Raw genomic sequence first — 14,484 nt, forward strand, 5'->3', positions numbered from 1 at the left:
CACTGTACATCTGGAATTTTAATCAGAGTTACAGCAACAAACCATGGTTAAGTGTTATATTTTGACTGGCCCTAGGTAGGCATAAGTTTAAAAGTTTCTGGTATCTGACTGTAACGGGTGGGAAGCTTTTTGGCTCCAAGGTCCAGATCCTTGTCAGGAACTGCCTTACAGGCTAAATTTTACAGGTGCATGGGGCTGTTCATCTGTCAGTCACATGATGCTATTATGACACTGCATGATTGACAGGTGTGCAGGGGCACAAACATGTCAAAATCCATTTCACTCAGATCTTAAAACATTTTCAGCAAAGGCAATGATATATATTTGCTTACTTCAAAAACCTGTACTACACTTTTCAAGTTAGCAGCATAAAAGTTAATTTAATACAAATAGAACAAGTTTAAAAAATCAGCCAGCAATATAAAATAGAAAACAGCATAAAAGAACAATAAAACAGCACTTAAGACAGTTTATTCAACCGCAGCTGAAACAGAGTTAAACACCAGAAAAACAGAAAATAAAACCAGCAGTTTTATAGCACAGGTTCTTAAATAGCTATTTCACTAATTATCAGTAAAGAATAAAATTTCCTCTCCATGCGACCAGGCACAGAAGCTTTCTACAAACTGATTTATTTTCTTCTTGCAGCCACAAATAACTCATATAGTCACAGGCCAGAAACCATTTGTGTGAGGGAATATTCTGTGAATAGATTTCCAACACTGTAGCATGTGTTTTCTTCATATCCCTCAGAGTTAATTAACCCTTCCCACCTTGTCCCATGCGCTACACATGAGAATTCTGATCAGACTAATTAAAACCTCCTCCCTTGATGGGAAGAGAATCTAACACTGAGGCAGTTAAGAGAGGCTAGTAATCACAAATTCCCCAGCCATGATCAACAGGAAGAAAAAGCCAGCCAGGACCAGGAAACAGAAAGGTTTTAACTAAAGGCACTGGTGACCCACTAAATCTTGATAGTACTTGATCCACCTACACCTGGTACAGGGAACCTGTAGCCCTCCAGATGTTATTGGAATGCAGCTCCCATCATCCCAAACCATTGACTATGCTGGTTGGGGCTGATGGGAGCTGGAGTCCAGCTACATTTGGAGGACCACAGATTCCTCATCCCTAACCTACACTGAACATGCTGGCACTTCCTTTTATTGCAAACCCTCCCCCCCCCCAAAGTACGCCAACAATATAGACCGTAGATCATAGAATTGTAGAGCTGGAAGGTACCACAAGGGTCCAACCCCCTGCAATGCATACCAATTGAGCATATACATGATATATTGAGCTATTAAGCTGGGCAAAGGCTTAAAGGATATCTCAGGGCGCTTCCAGACTTTTACTGAGCATTCCTCTGATTTGTTTGCAGGAGGCTAGATGATATTAGGCCAAAGCAAGTGTTTACCCATACTTACCAGGGCATTTCCATACTACTTTTCTTATTGTGAAAAGTCTTGCCTTTGGGGGAAGGGGCTTTGTGGCACCAGAGTGCCAAATCAGCTTTAACTGTAAAACCTGACTTTGCCAGTATGTGTTTGAATCCCACCCCAAAATGGGAACAATCCGGAAGGACCCTCACTTTGCACTATCATAACAACCCCACTTGAAGCATGGCTCTGTCCAGTGGAGGCTGGGTCTTGAGGGGATCGCCCCAAGCAACCGCAATCTGCCCTCAGCAATCCTGCACCTGCCTGCCTTACACATAACCAGAAGTTGGCCCTGGCTGTCAGCTTCCCCCTCCTCCTCCTCCGCTGTCACCTCGTGGATGCCCTTGTCAAACTCTGCTGGGAGGAGAATGGAGAGAAAATGAGAATTATAGTTGGCTCTGCCTCTCATTCGCTGTGACGCTGCCTGTCATTGTATCCGGCTCCACCCTATCATTGAGCCTCCCTGTCTTCTGCCCTACCAGTTCCATTGGTCTGTCTCCTTCTAGTACGAGAGGAAAAAGTGACAGGTTGTGTGTGAGAGAGGTTTTTGTTGTTGTTCCTGCCAAGCACAGCTACACAGGGGATGTAACCCATCTGACCTGTCACCCGGCCTGCACTCCATCTCCACCCCTTTCTCTGACTGGAATCTCTTAGTTCTGCTTATAATCTGATAATACCATTCTTTACGAGATCACAGCCTTTTACCATGGCAACACAATTGACCTGATTTGTAGGGAAGGTAGATGGTCCATCCTTGCCAATTGGCACCATGCCGCTATTAAAACCAGCACTTGGCTCTCTATTTTTGAGTGACATGAAATAAGGCTAAAATAATCGACGATGCGGGGGTGGGAGCAGGTGAAATTCTATCAGTCTCTCAACGTGGGGATCATTTAGAACTAGCGTTACCAGACTCCGTTAAAGATTGGGCCTTTCGCAGTTGCAGAGAAGGGAGAATTTGAGCCTACGCCGCTTCCTTCCTTTTGGTGCTGAAGTGGCGATGGGAGAAACTGTCTTTGCTGAAACTCTCACTCTTAGGCAAACCTCCTGAAACCTGATGCTGCTCAGGTCTATGTGCTAAGGATTGCAGCTTCCGAAGCTGAATCGCACCCCCTGTGTTGAATTTGGCAGCCCCCACCCTGTTGTGTCTGAGATCTGTACCTGCATTTGCCGGGATCCACCTCAAAAGCAGACAATCTCAGGGCCCTGCTCACATTGCCATTTCAAATGCCGAGTAGTCCAGCTTTATAAATAAGCTCACAAAATTATGAGCCTGCTATGAAGCTGTAGCCTTCCACGCTGAGCATGGAAATGAGCTGGATGCTGAGAAAGGGAAGCCCACCCCCCATGGAAATGCAGGCTACTAGCCCCTCTTAGCCAGCAGTGCAGTGGCAAAATCAGAAGTGCCGAGCCCCTTCATGATAGTCACATCCACGTAGAGTTGCCAGGTGAAGAGCATCCCAGATCCTGAGATTTCAGGACCCAAACTTGAGACCCAGGGGTGGCCCTGGAGAAGGGAGCCGAGGAGGGCGGATCCATTCTCTCGCACTTGAAGATTCAAGCCCTCCACCTGACACCTGTAGGGAGTCAGGTAAACCTGGAGACTTAGGGTCAGACTTCGAAGTCTGGCAACAAAGCAGCCATGTCCCTTCTAATATTATACAACAATATTATATTTATACAATAATAATAATTAGGGGTGCATTGGAACAAGATCCCCATGTGTTGTCTTTCAGCTAGATCTACTATTTTCTGTGCATGTACACGAGCAAATGATCTGGAGTGCTCCAATATCTTCTTTTCGGAGGGGCTTAATTTGCATTTTCCACAAAGTTCCGTTGTATGTAACAGAACTTGCACGTCATTCTCTTGAAATGGAAGCCCCTTGTGTTTTCAGGGTTCCCAAATCTTAGCCTTGGAATCACAGCAACTATAAAGCTTTGCCTTCATGCTGACTGGCCAGCTCTAGGACACTGGAGACAGGGTCCCTGCAGGGACTCTGCTGCAGAAATAGTAACAGGTCTTTGACACACACACCCCATCCAAGACCAGTACGCTACTGATCTTAGCAGACTACTAAAAAAAAAGCCTTCTACCAAGGGAATTGGCAGGTGAAGGATGTAGCCATCTATCTCTGCTCTGCAAGCCTGCTTGGCTTTCCTTCCTCCGTGGCTATTTATATCTTTCTTTCTTTCTTTTTACTTACTTACTTACTTACTTACTTTACTTACTTACTTACTTCATACCCCACCCTTCCTCCCAAAGGTGCTAAGGGCAGCAAATGCAATGTTAAAACAATACGTTTAAACAACATATTTTAAAAGTACCTAAAAATAACTGCCTACTCTCGCAGCAATACTTTCAATGTTTCCAAGAACAGAATTTTTCAGCCATAAAATGCTTGGGTATGCAGAAATGTTTTTAAATTCCTGCTGAAATTGGAGGAAGACAGATGCATCTCACCAGGGAGGGCATTCCGCAAATGTGGAACCACCACCAAGGAGGCCCTGTCACGGGTCAACACCCAGCCAGATGGGCGGGGTACGAATAATAAATTATTATTATCCTGGCAACACCCAGCAGTGGCACCACTGATATAGAAACCAGGTAGACTGGTGAAGACAAATGAAGAATGCTCTCCTCTCTCTACCAGCCTGCTCACTCGTCTGCATGGAATTCCTGGTCACCTATGGTGACCAAGCAGATTGTTAAAGGCACAGCTGCAGTAGCCCCTAGTGGAGAAATGTTACTGACATTATCATGTCAACCTATAGCAAGTCCATGTTCATACATATCAGGTGTGGGGAACTTTTGGCCATGTTGCTGGACTACAACTTCCGTAATCCCTTGCCATTGGGTATGCTTGCTGGGGCTGATAGGAGTTGTAGTGCCCAGGGTTTGTGGGAATGTTGAGGATAGTAGGAGAGGATATATTGATTAAAAAATATCCTTCCTCACTCACGCTAGTGAGCTGGTAGCAGAGTGCATTCCCCTGTATAGTGCAGGAAGCTAATTGGCAGTATCTCTTGAGTTAAGCAATCCAGTCTGGCTTGTCCAGATTAGATTGTTCCTGGTAAATTCCCTTTGTTCCCTTTTAAAAAGAATAAAGACACAACAGTCTTCTCTTAAAAGTAATAAGAAGTTTACTTACATTCAGTTCACAGTATGATCATGAAGGTAGGCTTTGGCTTGTAGTTACAGAAGAGAGTGTGGGTTCATCCCATGTGGCAAATGAGCCCATGTGCTGCTGGCCAGCAGACAGCAAAAGAACACCAAGGTGGAACAAGGCGAAACAGCAAAAGGAGAGTAAGGGAAGATGGCTGTGTGACTAGCCCTTATATGGGGTCTCCCAGGGTCTCCCATCTACCTGGTCACACGCAGAGGGAGGATGCTCCAGACCAGGTGTCACAGAAAGTCCTCCTGGCTGGAGTAACATCCCCCTGTGTGTCCATTCTGGGCAAACAGGAAATGTTGTACTTGACTGCTACAGTGATGTTACATCCCACAAGGTTCCCCACCGCACCTGATATATACAGAGGTGTGGCAGACATTGCATTTTATTGGTGTGCTGAAAGCTGCATGTATATATTAGAATGCAATGGTGCAGGGCACTCCTGTGGGAATAGGCCCGTTGGAGCTATTGGAAAAAGGGGGCTGGGAAGATCTGAAGGCAGCCAGTTGTGCAGTGAAAGCCATGCATTTGCTTTTTCTAATGTAAGTACCAATGAGACCTTGTGATGCGCTCTAAGATTCTTTTAGGCCAGCTCCATGAGCTTCTCTGATATATTATATTTATCACACCCTTCCAAAAAGGAGCTCAGGGAAATCATACATGAGATTATCTCATTTATCCTCACACGACACTCCAGTTGACCTGCCTATGGTCGCTTGGTGAGCTCCCCCCCCCCTTCCTTTTCCACCATTGGCTCTTTGCTTTTAAGTTGTTAATCTGTAAAGGTAAAGCAGAACTGAGCAATATACAAGTGAGACCTGAAACAACATGTTGAAGCCTGGAGTGCTCTTGCTCAGGGTTCCAGACAGATAGCCATGCTATCTTCCAGTGCACTCTGATCTCCAACCTACCCCACAGTTTTCTACCACTCCCAACAGCTAGTCAGGGTTTGGGGCTCGGGAGAAATTCAATTCGGTTCTCCATTAAAACCAAAGCTATCACATTTGCACTGCCCAAAACAATATGCTAACCAGAACACAGCTATCTGTCAAAACCTGCACCTGTTGGAACTTGGTGATGTAGTTCTCCAACTGAACAATGTTTACCATATATATATATATATATATATATATTTGCTTTCGTAGATTTTCACGGGTACAGGAATGCAGGTTTTGGTGTCTTCGGGTGTCTTCCCGTGTAAGAGTCGGGGTGTCTGTGCGACGTTTCGACGAGGTCTCACTCGTCATCTTCAGGCTGGTGCTTTCGGCTTCTTGTTACTGGAACAGAGCAGAGTCTGGTGTTTGAGTTCCTATAAATACTGTTGAGGGGTGTGGTGTATAGCCTCCAACGTTCTGGGCAGAGAGGAAGTTCCTAGATTAGTGTGCCTTTTCTTCTTTTGTTCCTTAATTACTTGAGGGATATCTTGGGTGATTTCATGAGTGATATTCTGAATACCACTGGGTGGGTCATTAAGTGTAGATTAGTTGCTAAAGCTTTCGTGTCTTGACCTCTTGAGCTTGTGAAGAGTTTTTCTGAGAAGATGGCTGTGCTGCATTTAGTTGTGCTCTGGCTTGGCTTCGTGTATAGGGGCGAGCTGTGGTTTTGTGCCTTGTGCCAGCCAGATCTGTGTAGGGATTGCAGGGGGGTGCAGCATCCGGAGGTGCCACTATAGTTTGGCTACTGGATGGAGTCTGTAATATGTCTGTGGAGAGGGTCTGGGTTTGGGTCTGGTGTGGTTGATTGGTGACGGCGTTCTGTGTGCCTCTGGTTCTGGTGTCGGTTTTTGTGGGGAGGGCTAATTTCCAGATGTCTGGCAGGCGGGACGTGTCGTCACGCTTGTTCATGTTGTGAGGGTGTTTCTCTATCTCGATGGCTTCCATGATTATTCTCTTGTGGTGATGTTCCATGTTAAAGAGCAATTTGGAATCTGCAAAATTAATTTCGTGTCCTGTTTCTTTCATGTGTTGGAAAAGAGAGGAAGTTTTTTCTTCTTTTTTGACGGCATTCTTGTGTTCTGCGATACGTGCATTTATTCGTCTGTTTGTTTGTCCAATGTACGTGGCTGGGCAGACTTTGCAGGGTATTTCATAGACCCCTTGGTTTTCCAGCTGGATTTTGTCTTTTGGGTTTCTGAGGATATTGGCTATTTTTTGGTTGGTGCAGAAGGCTGTTTTGATATTGTGTTTATGGAGGATTTTGCTGATTTTGTCTGTAGTGCCCTTGATATAAGGAAGGAGGGCCATGCCATTGTTTTCTTCTGTGTCTTGGTTTTTGGGGGGTGTTTCTTTTTGGATTAGCTTCGTAACCCTGTTTTTCTGGTATCCATTGGCGATTAACACATTTGAGAGATTCTGTAACTCAGTTGTCAAGTGGTCTTTGTCAGCCAGGCGTTTGGTTCTGGAGATGAGAGTCTTGGCTATGGAGTTTATTTGTGCAGGGTGGTGGTGTGATTGTGCATGTAAGTAGCGGTTGGTGTGTGTTTTTTTCCGGTAGATAGTGTGTCCTAGGGAGCCATCAGGTTTTTTGTAGATTAGGACGTCAAGAAAGGGGAGTTGGTTGTTGTCTTCTATTTCCATAGTGAATTGTATTTTGGGGTGTAGGCTGTTGAGATGTGTGAGGAAGCTATCTAGTTTTTCTTTCCCGTGTGGCCAAATTACAAAGGTGTCGTCAACATATCTGAGCCAAAGTTTGGGTTTGTGTTCTGACTTGTCTAAAGCATTGGTTTCAAAGTGTTCCATGTACAAATTTGCGATGACCGGTGAGAGGGGTGATCCCATAGGTGTTCCTTCTATCTGTTTGTATCTTTGTCCATTGTGGATGAAGTACGTGTTGGTTAGGCAGTGGTTGGTCAGGTCCAGGATGTATTTGGGGGGGTTGTATTTGTTTTGAATGGCTGTCAAGGCTTCATTAATGGGTACTTGAGTGAAGAGAGATACAACATCGAAGCTCACAAGTAGGTCATCGGGATGTAGGTATTGCTTCTTTATTGTTTCTATGAACTGGAAGGAGTTAGTAACGTGTGAAGCGATGGATTCTGCATAGGGCTGAAGTTGCTTAGCGAGAAATTTAGCAAGATTTTGTAGAGGTGAGCCTATGGAGCTGACTATTGGTCTGAGTGGTGTTCCTTCTTTGTGTATCTTGGGGAGACCGTAGAGTTTGGGGCATCTGGATGATTTTTCTCTGGGGATGATTCTTAGCTGGATTTCTTCACTGATAGGAGAGGCTTTTATTTTGGATTTGGTGGTTTTTTCCAGATAGGTGGTGGGATCTGTTTTTATAGGTTGGTAGGTAGGGTCTTGGAGTAGATTTGATAGTTTTGCTTGGTAGTCCGATGTGTTCATCATATGCGGAGTCGAAGCTAGCCTGACCAAAATCGACCCAGATGAAGCCAATAAAATCAGACTTGAAGTCACCAACATCCTCTGCTCCAGCAAACCACCCAGAAGCAATTTACACAAAGAAGAACAGAAAGCACTCACCAACCTGAGGAAAGACAACAATATAATCATTCTCCCAGCAGACAAAGGCAACGCCACTGTTGTGATGAACACATCGGACTACCAAGCAAAACTATCAAATCTACTCCAAGACCCTACCTACCAACCTATAAAAACAGATCCCACCACCTATCTGGAAAAAACCACCAAATCCAAAATAAAAGCCTCTCCTATCAGTGAAGAAATCCAGCTAAGAATCATCCCCAGAGAAAAATCATCCAGATGCCCCAAACTCTACGGTCTCCCCAAGATACACAAAGAAGGAACACCACTCAGACCAATAGTCAGCTCCATAGGCTCACCTCTACAAAATCTTGCTAAATTTCTCGCTAAGCAACTTCAGCCCTATGCAGAATCCATCGCTTCACACGTTACTAACTCCTTCCAGTTCATAGAAACAATAAAGAAGCAATACCTACATCCCGATGACCTACTTGTGAGCTTCGATGTTGTATCTCTCTTCACTCAAGTACCCATTAATGAAGCCTTGACAGCCATTCAAAACAAATACAACCCCCCCAAATACATCCTGGACCTGACCAACCACTGCCTAACCAACACGTACTTCATCCACAATGGACAAAGATACAAACAGATAGAAGGAACACCTATGGGATCACCCCTCTCACCGGTCATCGCAAATTTGTACATGGAACACTTTGAAACCAATGCTTTAGACAAGTCAGAACACAAACCCAAACTTTGGCTCAGATATGTTGACGACACCTTTGTAATTTGGCCACACGGGAAAGAAAAACTAGATAGCTTCCTCACACATCTCAACAGCCTACACCCCAAAATACAATTCACTATGGAAATAGAAGACAACAACCAACTCCCCTTTCTTGACGTCCTAATCTACAAAAAACCTGATGGCTCCCTAGGACACACTATCTACCGGAAAAAAACACACACCAACCGCTACTTACATGCACAATCACACCACCACCCTGCACAAATAAACTCCGTAGCCAAGACTCTCATCTCCAGAACCAAACGCCTGGCTGACAAAGACCACTTGACAACTGAGTTACAGAATCTCTCAAATGTGTTAATCGCCAATGGATACCAGAAAAACAGGGTTACGAAGCTAATCCAAAAAGAAACACCCCCCAAAAACCAAGACACAGAAGAAAACAATGGCATGGCCCTCCTTCCTTATATCAAGGGCACTACAGACAAAATCAGCAAAATCCTCCATAAACACAATATCAAAACAGCCTTCTGCACCAACCAAAAAATAGCCAATATCCTCAGAAACCCAAAAGACAAAATCCAGCTGGAAAACCAAGGGGTCTATGAAATACCCTGCAAAGTCTGCCCAGCCACGTACATTGGACAAACAAACAGACGAATAAATGCACGTATCGCAGAACACAAGAATGCCGTCAAAAAAGAAGAAAAAACTTCCTCTCTTTTCCAACACATGAAAGAAACAGGACACGAAATTAATTTTGCAGATTCCAAATTGCTCTTTAACATGGAACATCACCACAAGAGAATAATCATGGAAGCCATCGAGATAGAGAAACACCCTCACAACATGAACAAGCGTGACGACACGTCCCGCCTGCCAGACATCTGGAAATTAGCCCTCCCCACAAAAACCGACACCAGAACCAGAGGCACACAGAACGCCGTCACCAATCAACCACACCAGACCCAAACCCAGACCCTCTCCACAGACATATTACAGACTCCATCCAGTAGCCAAACTATAGTGGCACCTCCGGATGCTGCACCCCCCTGCAATCCCTACACAGATCTGGCTGGCACAAGGCACAAAACCACAGCTCGCCCCTATACACGAAGCCAAGCCAGAGCACAACTAAATGCAGCACAGCCATCTTCTCAGAAAAACTCTTCACAAGCTCAAGAGGTCAAGACACGAAAGCTTTAGCAACTAATCTACACTTAATGACCCACCCAGTGGTATTCAGAATATCACTCATGAAATCACCCAAGATATCCCTCAAGTAATTAAGGAACAAAAGAAGAAAAGGCACACTAATCTAGGAACTTCCTCTCTGCCCAGAACGTTGGAGGCTATACACCACACCCCTCAACAGTATTTATAGGAACTCAAACACCAGACTCTGCTCTGTTCCAGTAACAAGAAGCCGAAAGCACCAGCCTGAAGATGACGAGTGAGACCTCGTCGAAACGTCGCACAGACACCCCGACTCTTACACGGGAAGACACCCGAAGACACCAAAACCTGCATATATATATATATATATATATATGGGGAAAATATTCGTTAAAATGAATATATTCATGAAAATAACACAAAAATGTATTGTATATGGGGAAATTGTTTTGCAAAAATGTGGGCATAACTCAAAACTGCATACAAGAACGTGTCTATTAAAATAAATCCACGCTGCATGATTTTTGTGAAGCAGCTCTCCAGGGTCTCTGGTAGAGGACAACCTTCCCCATCATCTGCTCCCTGGAATGCTTTCCACTGCCAGGAATTAAGATGGAGACCCTGCACCTGTGCTCTGCCACCTACAGACTACAGTCCTCGCCCCAATAATATTTATCACTGTGGTGCTACTATGGAAGGCTTATCTCCATGATATGCTCACAACAGGATTAGCAAACAAACCAACTATGGTACCAGGTGCAAGGAGAGATTGTGATCACCACTACAACACTTGGGGAAGAGATGCTTAACCTTTTCCTTCCTTGGGGCCAGAAAAAAAACACAACCCAATGCCGCACTTAGCATTATTTTTTAAAATATTAAGATATATTTTGTATGGCTTTGTATAATTCTAATGGCCACATGAGAACAAGGTGGTTTTTATTGAAATCATTGCTGGGAGGGGGTTAAACCTCCCCGCCTTGTGCCCTGCAGTGCCAATCACACACACACCCGGCCCCCAATTTATGTTTATTAAAAGAAGAAAAACCTGCAATGTGATTGCCAATCACTTCATTAATGTTACTAACTGAGCTAGAATCTAGACGCATATAAAAAACGCTGTGAAAATGGTTGGGTTTTCTTTACAGTTTTGAAACATACAGTGGTACCTCGGGTTACGTACTTAATTCGTTCCGGAGATCTGTTCTTAACCCGAAACTGTTCTCAACCTGAAGCACCACTTTAGCTAATGGGGCCTCCTGCTGCCGCTGCAATGCCAGAGCACGATTTCTGTTCTCATCCTGAAGCAAAGTTCTTAACCCGAGGTACTATTTCTGGGTTAGCGGAGTCTGTAACCTGAAGCGTATGTAACCTGAAGCGTATGTAACCCGAGGTACCACTGTACCATATTTTTCCGTATATAACACGACCCCATGTATAAGGCGACCCCTTCTTTTGAGAGACCAAAATTAAGAAATCAGTATTTTAAAGTTGTTCAGCCTTTTTGGGAAATCATAAAAAGCCTTTTGCCTCTCCAGCTTGCATCTGGCTTCACCTCGCCTCAGCTGGTGAGAGCCGACAGTGCCGCAGCCAAACTCCCTCCTCGCCTCGGCACAGCCTCGCCTCTCAAGCTAGCTCCGTGGCCCTGAGTCTGGCACTCGCTGGAGCCACCACCTCACCCAAGACTCAGAATATAAATCAGTGTACAGTGGTGCCCCGCAAGACGAATGCCTCGCAAGACGAAAAACTTGCTAGACGAAAGGGTTTTGTGGTTTTTGAGCTGCTTCGCAAGACGAATTTCCCTATGGGCTTGCTTCGCAAGATGAAAACATATTGCGTTTTTTGCAAGTTTGTTTCCTTTTTCTTAACACCGTTAATACAGTTGTGACTTGACTTCGAGGAGCAACTCATAGAACGCGGTGTGGTGGCCTTTTTTGAGGTTTTTGGTGATTTTTGAAGCTTTTCCAAAACTTTTCCGACACCGTGCTTCGCAAGACGAAAAATTTGCTAGACGAAAAAACTCGCAGAACGAATTAATTTCGTCTTGCGAGGCTCCACTGTATAAGATGGGGGGGGGCATTGTCTTGTCCATGGAAAAATATGGTATATTGAATTTGCTCACTATTGCCATCTAGTGTCACACTTGTATAATGCACTTTAAACACACTTAAAACGTTCTATTTGCAGCTGTATAGCTGAGTCCTGAATCAAAGTATTGTGGGTAGGGAACCTCAGGCCCTCCAGGAACCTCTCTCCAGTCCTTGGGACATTGCAAGCAACAGCCCCTCTCTCTTCATTCGCCCTGCTCTATGTGCTAAGTGATTGCTCTGGCCTGGTTGGAATGTGCCCTTGACCTGTGCCTCTTGTTTCCCTGGATGGAGGATCGAGAGGTATGCATGTGTGTGCAAACCTCTGGCTTTTGACTGGGAAGAACATAGCCCCACTGCACAAAGGCAAGAGTCACTTCCATTGCTCCACCCACTTTTGATTCTGGCCCCGCCCACCAATGGTCTGCAGTTTCCAGAAGCTTGCCTGCATGGGAATGGCTGCTCACCCTGGTCTAGCCAGAGGCATCCAGCTGGCTCCTAAGGGACACAGGCTGCTGAAGTAGATAGGCCTCGTTCTGCTGCGGCACAACAATTCGTATGCGCCTACATATTGGCCACAAAGCTTGTTCTGGCTCCTCCTCAGACAATGATGAAGAGGCTGGCATATTCTTTTACGGGGAAGGGGCTGTTTCGAGTGCTTCAAACAACTCGGCTGTTGGCATTTGGTAAGCTCTTACATTCCTAACCATGCCCTGGGGGGCTATTCCCTTTTACAAGAGATTTATTTTAAAGGACTGCAACCGCCAAGATGTGCATTATGGTCCCCTTACACATGTATTGAGCCTCGGGCTCAATAAAGAGATTTTAAATAGTCGAGATTGATGTCTGCTTCAACTGGGCTTTTAACTGGATATGTTCCATTGAGTCCTTCTGCTCATCACTGAGTTCTTATTTGCTTGGGAAAGAGGGGCAGATGAAAGTTGGCTTCATTTGAACTGATTCATAGAATCATAGAATCATAGAGTTGGAAGAGACCACAAGGGCCATCAAGTCCAACCCCCTGCCAAGCAGGAAACACCATCAGAGCACTCCTGATTCCTCTTGGGTCTACCTCCTCTCTCTTTTTAACCTCATAATAACCCCATGAACTCTCTGCAGGACACACATCCATGGCCCTGCCAGCCCCTGCAAGTGCTTTTGCGTGGCTAGAACACATCTTTGAACTCTGATAAGGCCTCTGGCTTGTCTGGAAAGAGGAGAGATAGGTATGTGGAGTTTACCCCTCACAGAGCTACAGTTCCCAGCACACTTAACAAACTAAAGTTCCCAGGATTATTTAGCAAAGTCATGTTCTTTAAATGTCTGGAGTTTGTGAAGTCACAGTTCTAGAATGGATAATCAAAGGCAGGGATGGGGAACCCTTTTTTTTTAATTTCAAGGACCACTTTCCATTGCGGGTAATCTGTCAGGGGTCAGATATTGGAGGTGGTTGGAGCCAGGGCTAAAAGTGGACAAGGCCCAGTTGGAAAGGGGGTGAGGCACCCTGTTTCCTCTTTATACCTCTTTCGGCTACCCCACTTCCGCTATTGTGATATGCCTGAAATTAGGCTGAAGGCACACTGGTCCCCGACCCCTGCTTAGGGGGAGGAAAAACACACACTCTCATGCACACTAAAACTCCTTATAGGAGAAAAGATTTGCAACAGAGCTTTGAGACTGAAAGTGACCTGAGAAAATATGACTATGAAATACAACTATATGGATGGGATTTTTTTTCTCTCTCTCTCCCTTCCCAGTGCTGCTTAAAATGCAGCAACATCCTTGGTGAGAGATGACCACTTTCTTGGCAGTGAAACTTGGCCAAGAGAAGGTGCAGCTCTGAATAACTAACTGAGCTCTCTTGATCTTGGAGGCAACAGCAGGTAAGTCGCTTGGCCCAGGTTGGGAAGAAGAGGTAGGCAATTGCCCCTGATATGAGCTGTGATAAAGGGTGGCCTTGGGCCCTGAGCACCAACTATTTGCATCGCACCCCAGATTTCCTTCCCCTTACTTTTTAAATACTCTTCCCATCTTTATTTGTCCAGAGATATCTCTGCATAGAGCATTTAGGATATATTTATCATTGTTCTGTCCCAAACAAGGATGGGGGTGGGTATGTCACAGGAACATAGGAAGCTGCTTCATACCATCAGAACATTGTTCCTTCTAGCCCAGTATTGTCTACACTGACTGGCAGCAGTTCTCCAGGGCCTCAGATGGAGAACATTCCCAGCCCTACCTAGAGATGCTGGGGATTGAACTGGGGATTTTCTGCATGCCAGGCAGATGCTCAGCTATTGGCTATAGCCCTTTCTCATACTTCTCTAAACCCCCCCCCCATCGTAAGTTCAGTTCTCCATGTTTCCACATCAGTTTGCTATATATATATAATTTTTTTTTAAAAAAGTCCTCATGA

The 14,484-nt window shown here is 45.0% G+C and overlaps 1 long non-coding RNA gene across 2 annotated transcripts in view; it reads left to right on the plus strand.

Moving 5' to 3' along the window:
- Window positions 1-14,484, plus strand: part of LOC309537402 — a 61,946-nt gene that overhangs the window by 36,879 nt on the left and 10,583 nt on the right. The window contains exon 4 of one of the 2 annotated variants that reach the window (XR_014221890.1): window positions 13,826-14,374. The exons of the other annotated variant lie outside the window; for it this stretch is intronic. This is a non-coding gene — a long non-coding RNA (uncharacterized lncRNA). Of the gene's footprint in view, window positions 1-13,825; window positions 14,375-14,484 lie in introns of those variants that run through there. 2 annotated transcript variants of the gene reach the window in all.

Source organism: Podarcis vaucheri (genome assembly GCF_965113315.1).
Source record: "Podarcis vaucheri genome assembly, chromosome: 7".
Taxonomy (NCBI): domain Eukaryota; kingdom Metazoa; phylum Chordata; class Lepidosauria; order Squamata; family Lacertidae; genus Podarcis; species Podarcis vaucheri.